Raw genomic sequence first — 11058 nt, 5'->3', positions numbered from 1 at the left:
AAACTGAGGAACCTGCACACATCACCAATAAGCAATGGAGTTACAGTTTGTGAGGCTAAAGCCCCAGCTCTGGGTCTGCCTTCCCTAGCGAGTCTTGCCCTCCACAATAATAACCCCCCTTGCCTCTCCTCCTTTCTCATCTGCCTTTGTCACCACACCCTATCCATGTCAACACTAGCTCCTACCAGCTGTCCAGGCTTCTCCCCCTCCACTCCCCCTCCCCCTCCCCCTCATTCTCTAGCACTGTCCAGGAAGTTGTATCTGCCTAGTGATCCTAAAGCCCACATCTCTAAATCACGCCCCATGCCACACCGTAGATAGAAAAGAACTCATTCTGCAGCAGGAAAATGCCCAACTACAACTGATGCAGTTGGTGGCCATGAGAGCTGAGACACAGGAACAGCCCCATTTGCTGGGCGCCTCTCCATCTGTTCCAGCCACAGCTTCACGACTGTGCTATACTGATCCCTGTGGACCTGCTGGGACATTTCACACGTTATCGAATACACACATTAAGGTTGGTTAATAGCATTCAAGGAGCAGAGACTGTAATGAGAGAATAAAATGTGCTGTAAAATGAGATTTTAGAGTGATGGAATGGAAAAGACTAGAAACCTCCCCTCCCCAACACAAACCATCCAATAAGCATTAAGGTCTGCCATGCTGAGCCCCGCCCTTGCCCCTCCCTGGAGTGCCTTCTTTGTGTGAAAGAAGCCCTCTACATCCCACAAACCTAAAAAATATAACGCGACAGGAAGCCTGTGGCTCAGGTCTTTGACTCATTCTATCTACATCGTGCACCGATTTTATCTGTATTACTATGAAGACAATAGGCAACTTTCTTATTTTTTACTTATATATGTATTTTATGTTTTGAGGCAAGGTCTTATGTTGCCCAGTGTGGTCTTGAATTCTTGTTGTGTGGCTGAGGGCTACATGGAACTCTTGATCCTCCATCATCTACTTCCCAGGAGACAGAATCACAGATGTGTACCACCATGCCCAGTACCAGCCAGGATATAAAAAAGGTGGACCAATGTATGTGTGGGTATCTCTGTGTCTGTGTCTGTGTCTGTGTCTGTGTCTGTGTCTGTGTCTGTCTGTGTGTGTGTGTGTATGTGTATACACATGCGTGTGTATGTGTGTGTGGAATACAGATACACACATGCCATAGAGCACAAACAGAGGACAGTTCTCACCTTCTGCCTTGCTTGAGACAGGGTCTCATCACTGTTGCCTGAGGCAGGGGGTGAGCTGGCTAGCAACCCTCTGGGGATCCCCTGCCTCTGCCTCCCATCTCTGTAGGAGTGCTGGAATTGCAGAAACAGAACCTACAGTGCCCAGCTCTACCTGTGTTCTGAGGATCTAATCACATGTCCTCAGGCCTTATGTGACAAGAGCCTTATCCACTGGACCCTCCGCATGAGGGCGGCCTCATAGGAGGACAAGCGGCCTTTAAGCATGTGTGTAAAGCACACAGAGAGGAAGCCATGTGCCTCTGTGGGAAAACATTCTGGACAGGAGGTTCAATGCCTGCATGTAAGCTCTAGGACCCAGGCTCAGACTAGAGCTGGTCTGAGCTGTCCTTCCCATGAGGGATGACACTGCCAGTCACCAAACTTGGCCACAAGTTCCAGGATGTGTTTTTGCCTGTCAGGTTTCTCATAGAATCCCAAACCACCCAAGTGAAAAAACCCACATTTATGCCAAAAGCAAACAGGAGAGGGATTATTCCTTTTATCTGAGGCCTCACAAAAGGAGTCTTTTACTAGAGGGAAACTCCCTGGCACATGGAAAATGGTTTGGGGTTTAGAGTTGTGATTGTTAATTTTTTTCTTTAAATAAATCCATTTCCTACACAAAGCAAGGAAGCCCTAAAGCACTGGTGCATTTAGTCAGTTCCAGACACACTTCCCTCAGTCCCCAAAGGAAGCCTTTGCAGGCTACCCTGCTGAGTCAGGGACTTGGCCCTCTGGGATGGCTAGCTCTGACTGGGCTAGATTGCCTAGGCTGTAGGCTGCCTCCTTGAGAGGCCCTGGTACTGGTCATTTTATGAGTCCTGCTAGGGCACTCCAGAGAGCCACAGGGATCTCTCCTATTCACCCTGGCCCTGGGGCCAACTCAGACCTAAGCTTTTGTTTCATTGGTGTTTTTTTATTAGCATTTATTGTTTTATAGACAAGGAAAATACCCCTTTGTAAGATCCAGAGAACATACAAGAGAACAAAGAACTGTGTTTGAAATCCCCATGCCCCTCCCACCCAGAGAGAAACAACACAGACAGCCGTTCTGGCCTGCCGCTTGCTACTGAGGTTTCGGGATTTAGATTATCAGTCATGTTTTGTGTCCAAAGCTCTCCTGGGTGTTAGGAAGATGGTTCAGTCTTCAAGGTACTGGCTATCCAAGCCTGCAGACTTGATGCCCAGCACTTACATTAAAAGCCACAAGTGTACCCTTGTGGGTACCCTTATAACCCTAGGACTGAGGAGGAAGAGACAGGTAGACTCCTGAAGTTTGCTGGACAGACAGACAGCAGAGCCAAATCAGAGAGCGGGAGAGTGTCAGGTTAAAAGCAAGAACACTGGCTAGAGAGAGGACTTAGTTGGTTATGGACACTTGCTGCTGCTACAAAGGGCCAGGGTTTGATTCCCAGCATCTATGCGCCCTTTCTTGAATGCCAAGCACATATGCACACATGCATGCAAGCAAAACACCCACAATACATAAGAGAACAAAATAAATCAGTCCAAAGTATACACATTTTTAATAATGTCGGAGACACCCTGTGGTCAATGCTTAAGGAATGACAGTCAAGGTTCTCTCTCTTTCTCTCTCTCTCTCTCTCTCTCTCTCACACACACACACACACACACACACACACACACATTTGAAGATATGATGAAATATGAGAAAGTAATGTCTGTGGATAAAAACCAAGCAAACAAGAGAAAAATACAATCACTTTTGTAGCTGGCCTCCTTACCCAACTCCCCCCACAGCCCATATTGTTTGTGTGTGTTTGTGTGTAAGAAGGTACATGTGCCTTAATGTACATGTAGGTACATGTATGTTTATGTACATGTGTGTTTATATACATGTAGGTACATATGTGTCTGTGTGTGTACATACATGTGTGTGTGTCTTATACATTATTTTTTACCTGGGAATTCCTTTCCTCTGCCTTCTTCTTCTCCCTTGCCTTTGGCAATTGTCTGGGGGCTCTCAGGGCTTCCCTTCTAAATCCCTGGGATCCTGAGAGCTACAACCACAGAGCTACAACCACAGAGCTACAACCACAGAGCTACAGCTGCAGCTGAACATGTTTCCTCACACTGAGAGTCATCTAGAGCCATCCAGAGATCTGACCTCAGCAATTCACTAACACTACCAAGGCCTGTGTCCTGCTCTGACAGATTAGCCGCCAGCTGCACTGCATCAGCCTGCAGGTTAATTGGCTCCCGTGACAGAGACAGAGAGCCAACCGTCGCCCATTGTATTGAAACGCTTACGGCCAGGCTCTATTGTGATCCATAACCATTCTCATATTCTTCTGAAGCTTCCAAGAGACAAGAAAAGGATGTAGGCTTAAAGAAGAGGAATGGCTTCGCATTAGCCACCCATCTAGAAGGCTGCTCTTCTTCCATATCCTCCACTCCCTCCCTCCCTGAGGCAGCCGCCGGCCATTCAGTGGCCTTGAAGGCATCCAGGGAGGAGCCAAACACTCTGTCCTTTTGTCATGTCCTTTAGTTTCTGGCTTCTATTTATGCAAAACCAGAAATTAAAGTTTTGGTTTCTATCTGGTTCCTGGTTTCTGAAAAGATTTGGTGAAGGCTTTTGTTTGTTAGCTTTTATATATATATATATATATATATATATATATATATATATATATATATATATATATTTCAAGTACATTTAGAGTCTCTGAAGTCTCCTGAAATAATTACCAGCCCACCGATCCTAATACACAGTTCATCATATTCTAACATTGACTGCCAAGGTACAAATCTATATTCCCTTAAGACTTAAGAGCAAATTTCCCCTGAATAATGCCTGCCCTGCTATTTTATTCTAGCTAATATTGATCTTCCCACTCTCCTCCATAGCCCCTTGCAGTGTGCCAATAATTTTGTTATAGAAACCTTTCATTAATGGACTCCCATGGCTTAATTTTGTTTTGGTAACTTTAAAAAGAAAAAGACAAAAGAAAAAGAGCAACAGTTGAAAAAAAATGTTATTTGCTCCAAAAGTCAGGACACCTGTGAAGTGGTTTGTGGGAGTCGAGGTGTCGGTGTGAGTAGGCACTGCTGTTATAAACAAAAGTTTTGCCAGCTGTCACAGTGAGTCACCCGGAACAGGAGGATGTCCCACTAAGCTGCAGATTTTGATTATACCCGGAGCCGGGTGGCACCAAGCCCAGAAGTGACTGACACATCGAGACTTAAGCCAACCAGACACCTCTCAGGCTGACTGTCCCCATGATGCTGAGACACCCAAACTGAGAAAGCCCAGGATGTACATGAAGAGACTGTGGGCTGACATGTCAGACATGTTTGACGTGAGAAGGAATGTTTTACCTCAAGATCAGCCTCAACAGAAAGCGATTAAATCAGTCTCCGAGAGAGGACCTGGTTTTCCCAGGCCAACCGAGGTCTCTGAGAGGCCAACAGTTTCTTCAGAGTGAAAGTAAAGACAGGAAAGACCAGACCCACAATCCCAGGGGCCTGACCACAGATGAAGCTGCCACCAAAACTCCCCGAGAGGGAGTCAGTGGCTAGACCCAGGGCAGAAGCCTTGCAGACCTCACACCTGCTCAGACCTGGGCTTTCCAACATCCCTGGTTGTTGCCACAGATGAGGGTTACATCACATTCTAGCATGATTGTGGTTAGACTGCACGCTAAACAGAGCCATCTTCAAGTTGCTTTCATCCTGACATTGTAGATCTAACCTAGCAAGCTCTGAGATTAGAAAACAGAAGATAGTTAAATACCCTATATGTTCTCTCTAAACACCTACCCTGTCAGCCTGGGGTCATACCAGAAACTCTTTCAACTGAGGACCATTTAATGTTAAGGCTATTAAATCATTCCTATGAAGAGGTAGATGTTTGGATATGTGGGTAGATCACCGGTTAGATGGATTAGATGGATAGACAGTTGGCTGATGATTGGATAGGTAGGTATGTGGAGGAATGAAGGATAGACGGATGAATGGATGGATAATGGATGGCTAAAAGGTGGTTGTGGGTGGATGGATGAATGATATAGGTAAGATGGATAAAGGGATATATAGATTGGGTAGGTAGATATGTAATGTGTGTGTGTGTGTGTGTGTGTATGTGTGTGTGTATGGATGGGTGCTCTATGTGGCAGATTAAAAAGGATAAAAAGGTTAATTAAGAGATGGAAAATGGAAGAGTAAAAAGGAATCAGGTATAAATTCCAGAAAATTTAGAAGAAGAAATTCTGTAGCTGTTTGCCTTGAATGTACAAAGGTCCCTGCACTTAAAACAGAGGGGGGGGGTGGGAACAGAATGCATATTGTTAATAGTAGCAGAAACCCAACCTGGGAATGGGAGGTACCACCCCACAGAAGACGGTTTAGAGAGAAGAGGGCAAACAGGATCATGGTACTGGTGGGAAATGGCAGAGAGAAGAAAACCTTAAGGCAAAAGAACATTGCTTACCTTGGCAATGTTGGCAAAGTGTCTTTATAGTCAGAACCCTTGAGGCAGGCACAGTCTTATGCCATCAAACGACATCATTTCATGTAGCCATTTATCCCCACACTCTACTGATTCCTTCCCTTCACCACAGAATGTGTGCAAAAGGAACCTGAGAAATACCTTCAGTTTAGAAGTGTTTACTATTGTGTCCATGTATAGATGAAAACTGGGACCTCGCTTTCCTCAAGGGTTGTATGGGGTGAAAGCTTTTACCCCAGAGCTGGACAAGATGCATTCAATGAACTTATAAATAGCCTTTGACACCACTGGCACATAGGACTTGTCTTTTCCTGCCCCTCCTTTGAGTCTTTCACTGAACCCAGCAGTGCTCTACTCAAGATCAGGAAAAGGAAACATATTTCAAGCCTTCTACCATTGTGCTATTTGTTGACAGTAGAAAATTTAGTAGAAAGGTTAAAGGGTTGGCTACAATGGTTTTGAGGGTCAAGTGTAAATTTCCTCTTGAGTGGGGATCATCAAGGAGCTAGGGGATATAGCTTAGTTGATAGGGTACTTGTCTGGCATGTACAAAACCCTGGATGCCAGCTCCACTATACTGGATAAAACACAACATGGTAATAATGTACTATGTAGGAAGTAAGTGGAGACAGGAAGATCTTAAGTTCAAGATGATCTTTGGTTATATAGTAAATTTGAGACTGACCTGGGCTACATAAGATCAGGTATTAGGAAAGAAAGAGAGTAAGAAACAAAGAGACAAAGAAACCGAGAGTTGATGAGTAATGCTGTTCTGAGACAAGGGAAAGCCCTACGCAGCTTCCTATACACAATCTGCAGGATCATCGAGGGTTGGGTAGGGACCATACCACCCTTTTCTCCAGCTGTTTCCAGTGTACTAAGCCACCCCTCACATCTTCTACATCAGCACCCCTATGCTGTTGTGCCAGTTATTCTTAACTGTTAACTTGACACGACCTGTAATCATTTGGGAAGAGTGTTTCAATTGAGGAATTGTCTAGACCAGGTTGGCATGCTTGTCTACAGAGATAGTAGGTTGTCTTGGTCACTAGTTGATATAGGAGGACCCTGCCTACTGTGGGAGGCACCATTCACTAGTTTTTGGGGTGTGTAAGAGTAGTGAGGGGCTAGTAGAATATTAAGCAAATAGGCAAAATGGGTACATTCAATTCTCTCTGCTCTTTACTGTCGATGTGGTATGGCTAGCTTCTCGAGTTCCTGCCAATACTTCCCTGAAATGACAGACAGTAACTTAAGAGTTGTAAGCAGAAAATAAACCTTCCTCCCTATGTTGCTTTTGGCCAAGATATTGTATCACAGTAACAGGAGTGAAATTAGAACAGGTGTCTAGAGATTTTGCACAGTAAATGTTCTCCAACAAATGCTTGTTAAACGGACATGTCCATGCAATTTTTGATGGAACTCATTTTGGAAAGTAATTTGGTAAAAGTCTCCTAGCTGGGAATATGGCTATAGACCAATCTTCATCCTCTTCATCTTTTAAATAAGCCCTGAATTTTAATGAGGCACATACCCAAGCTAGATACTATATTTTATCTTTACATGTGGTCATGCGTTGTACCTGATAGGAAATGGCATGGTGTCCTCTTGTCCCTTTGCTCCCTTACTAGCTGTGCTGATGAGAGCTATAACATCAATCCTAGACCATAAACAGCAGCTGGATGCAGAGAGTCCCAGTCACTCCTTCTGCTGGGACCACTGAGAGATGGTGTACTCTAAGAAATAAAACCTTTCTTCCTTCCTTCCTTCCTTAAGTTGCTTTGGTCAGGTAGTTTGCCCCAGAAACATCTAAAGTAAATATTACAGACACCAAGATAAGGGGAAAACCCTATGCACCTAACAGCAATAATAAAAATCACAAACTAAGCTTTTGTGCAATTGCACATGCGTGGAGGGTGAATGTGCATGTGCAGGTAGATGCACACACATGTGCAGGCATATATGCATGTATATGTACATCCATGTGGAAGCCAGAAGTCAAACTCATGGTATTCTTCCAGATCTATCTGCTCTGTTTTTGGAAAGGTGGCCTCTCACTGGAACCTTGGACTCACCAATTAAGTTTGGCTGGCTGACCATCAAGCCCTATAAATCCTCCTGTCTCACAGCCTCCCCAGTGACAGGACTACAGATTCACACCACCACACTCAGTTTCTTTTTACATGGGTTCTGTGGAACAAATTCAGGGCCTTATGATCAAACTCAGGGCCTTATGATCACGTGGCAAGCACTGAGCTACCTCTCAGCTCCCCAATTAATCACATCTCCAATAGAAAGGTTCAGAACAAATTTACAGTTGGATTTCATCCTAGCAAACAGACCCCGGGGGAAGGTTCTTCTAGAAAGAACTCTTACCAGAGGGAGATAAATTCAACGGTACAGAGCCTGATTCTCAGCCCTAACAGCCCTGTAAGACTCCCCCACAAGGAAAGAGCACCCCCTCCCCACAGCCAGGTCAGCCTATGAGTTTGCCTTTCTCACACTGTTTTCTTGTCCATGAGGGGCAAACATGTTGATGCTCTTCCTCAGCATGTTTCTTTCTATTGAGATCCTTCTGTTCTACTTCATCTCCTTGATTGTAATTTTTGGCTGGGGAGGGAAAGATGAAGATGTGTGTGTGTGTGTGTGTGTGTGTGTGTGTGTGTGTGTGAGAGAGAGAGAGAGAGAGAGAGAGAGAGAGAGAGAGAGACAGAGAGAGAGAGAGAGAGAGAGACAGAGACAGAGAGACAGAGAGACAGAGAGACAGAGACAGAGAGACAGACAGAGAGACAGACAGAGACAGAGAGGCAGAGGAAGAGGCAGAGAGACAGAAGGAACTGCTGTCCTGGTGCTACTGGTCTTCCAATCTTTTGGTTCAAACAATTGTCATGCTTGATGATAAGATGAAAGAAAGTGGAGCCCCGTAGCATGGGAGACAAGACAAGCCCAAACACCAAACTGGCACAAACAGGTTCTCATCTGAGCTCTGTCATCTCTCTATTTAGAGATTTGGAGAACTGTGTTCACCTACACCTTGCCTAAGAAGTCCACTTTAAGGGCATTAAGAAAACCCCACTAATAGTTAAGGGTGACCTGTGTAGCAGCTGAAGCCCAGAGCTTTCTTTTAAGCCAGAAAAATAGTAAAACACAGCAAAGATCCCCGCCACATTTGTCTAACAGCCACATCAGAGAGCGACAGTCCTAACAGCCAACTGTGTTTGATGTGAAGGTGCCAACTTGACAGAATCGCACCTTGGACCATCTCCACTTCCTCTAAACGTTGTTTCTCCCTTTAAACAACACAAGTTATATCTTCAGATGCTTCAACTTTTAGGGGTTTAAACAGTGGTAAGAAAAAAAATAGAAAAATAACTAAAGAATAAATCAATAAAATGTGGCACAAACATGTGGAAGTATTATCCTGAACGTTGGACCGTTTGGATGTATGCTTTCCTAAGGAAGAAACTTGAAAAGTTAGAAACCGGTGTTAAGCAGTATAAAGCTGGGCAGGGAGATAGCCCACTATGTCGGCAACGTGTTTGCCCAGCAAGCACAAGCACCCACACAGGATCCCCAAACCCATGTTTTTAAAAAATATGCCAGGCTTAGTGGCTCGCACTTGTGATGCCAGCACTGGGGAAGCAAAGACAAGCAAATCCCTGGGGATGGCTGCCAGCCAGATTGTCCCACTTGGCGTGTTCCAGGCCGGTAAGAGAGAACTTGTCTCAAAGAAAGGGTGGATGGATGGTTCCAGAGGAATAACATTTGAAGTCGCACTCTGACCTCTATACATAGGTGCATATACACATACACGAACCAACATACACACAAACACGTGCGCTCTCTCTCTCTCTCTCTCAGACACACACACACACACACACACACACACACATTTTAATTTTTTTAAAAGGAAAATCATTAGGCCAGTGAGTGTGGAAGCTTGAAGACCTGGATTTGATCAATGGATCCTACAGCAGAATGACAGAACCAGCTCTCAAAAGTTGTCCTCTGACTTACTCAAGAACACCGTGGCGTGTGCCCATCCACACTGGTGCCTTTCTCAGGCTCTGTCTCTGACTTTCTCTGTGTGTGTGTCTCTCTCCCTCCCCCTCCCTTTCTCTTTCAGATTTCAAAAATAAAACGTCAGAAAATATGACACAAGTGCATTTCCATAATGTATCTGCACGAGCCAAGTCTATAGAGGCAGAAGGTGGTTGTGGGAGGCTGTGGGAGGCTAAGAATTTCTGCCTGTTGGATAGAATCTTTATTTGAGGGTGAAGAAAACAGTCTGGGTGCAGATGGAGCCCACACATTGCAGGTATCCTAGATGCCACTGAATCACACAGTTTCATTTTGTGTACATGGACTTACATGACTTAGAGTTGGAGAGATGGCTCAGCAGTTAAGAGCACTCACTGCTGTGGCAGAGGTCTGGAGTTCAGATCCCAGGGCCAGAGCCAAGGGGTTCATAGCCACCTACAGCTTCAACTCCAGCGGATCCAACACTCTCTTTGGTCTCCACAGGTATCGTGCTCACATGCACATAACCTGAGAGAGACACACAGACATAATTAAAAGTAAACTCAACATATATTAAAATGCAAAAGCATGATACAGCAGTGCCTTTTGACCTGTAACAACATTTCATATGTAATTTTGGAAATAATACTAGTGTGTTAGCTTTATTGTCATACATGCTTACTGTAAACATTAAATGTACATGGGTAGAAAAGACATTGTCTCTTTCTCTCTCTCTTTGTCTCTCTCTCTCTCCCTCCCCATGTTTGAGTGTGTGTGTGTGTGTGTGTGTGTGTGTGTGTGTGTATTCCTAAAATGTTATGAAACAAAAGTAACAGAAATTGAGCCGGTAAATGGTTTATCAGGAAAAGATCCTGGCTACAAACCTGACAACGCAAACCTGAGTTCCAGAACCCACACGGTGGGAGGAACCCATATGGTTTTACACAAGTAAAACTTGTGGGAGGAAAGTACCAACTCCCACAAGTTGTCCTCTGACCTCTGACATAGGCCATGGCACATATGTGACCATGTGCTCAAACACACATACATGTACATGCACACATATCTGTAAATAAAAGTAAAACAAAAACAAAAGCAAAACCCCACTTTTGAGTAACAGAAACAAACTGTTCTCAGAGAAACAATGCACACCTAAGGCAATGAATATGCCAATTACCCTATGAATATTATACATTGTACAAATGTAACAGAGTGTCAGAATGTGTCCCATAAAAATGTATAATTACTCCATGTCCATTAAAGACATGGCTGGGGGAAATGACTTAGTGGGTAAAGTGCTTGCTGTACCGATGTGGTGATCTTCGTCTGAAT

The sequence above is a fragment of the Apodemus sylvaticus genome, chromosome 12 (genome assembly GCF_947179515.1).
Source record: "Apodemus sylvaticus chromosome 12, mApoSyl1.1, whole genome shotgun sequence".
Lineage (NCBI taxonomy): Eukaryota > Metazoa > Chordata > Mammalia > Rodentia > Muridae > Apodemus > Apodemus sylvaticus.
This window is presented reverse-complemented; position numbering follows the sequence as displayed.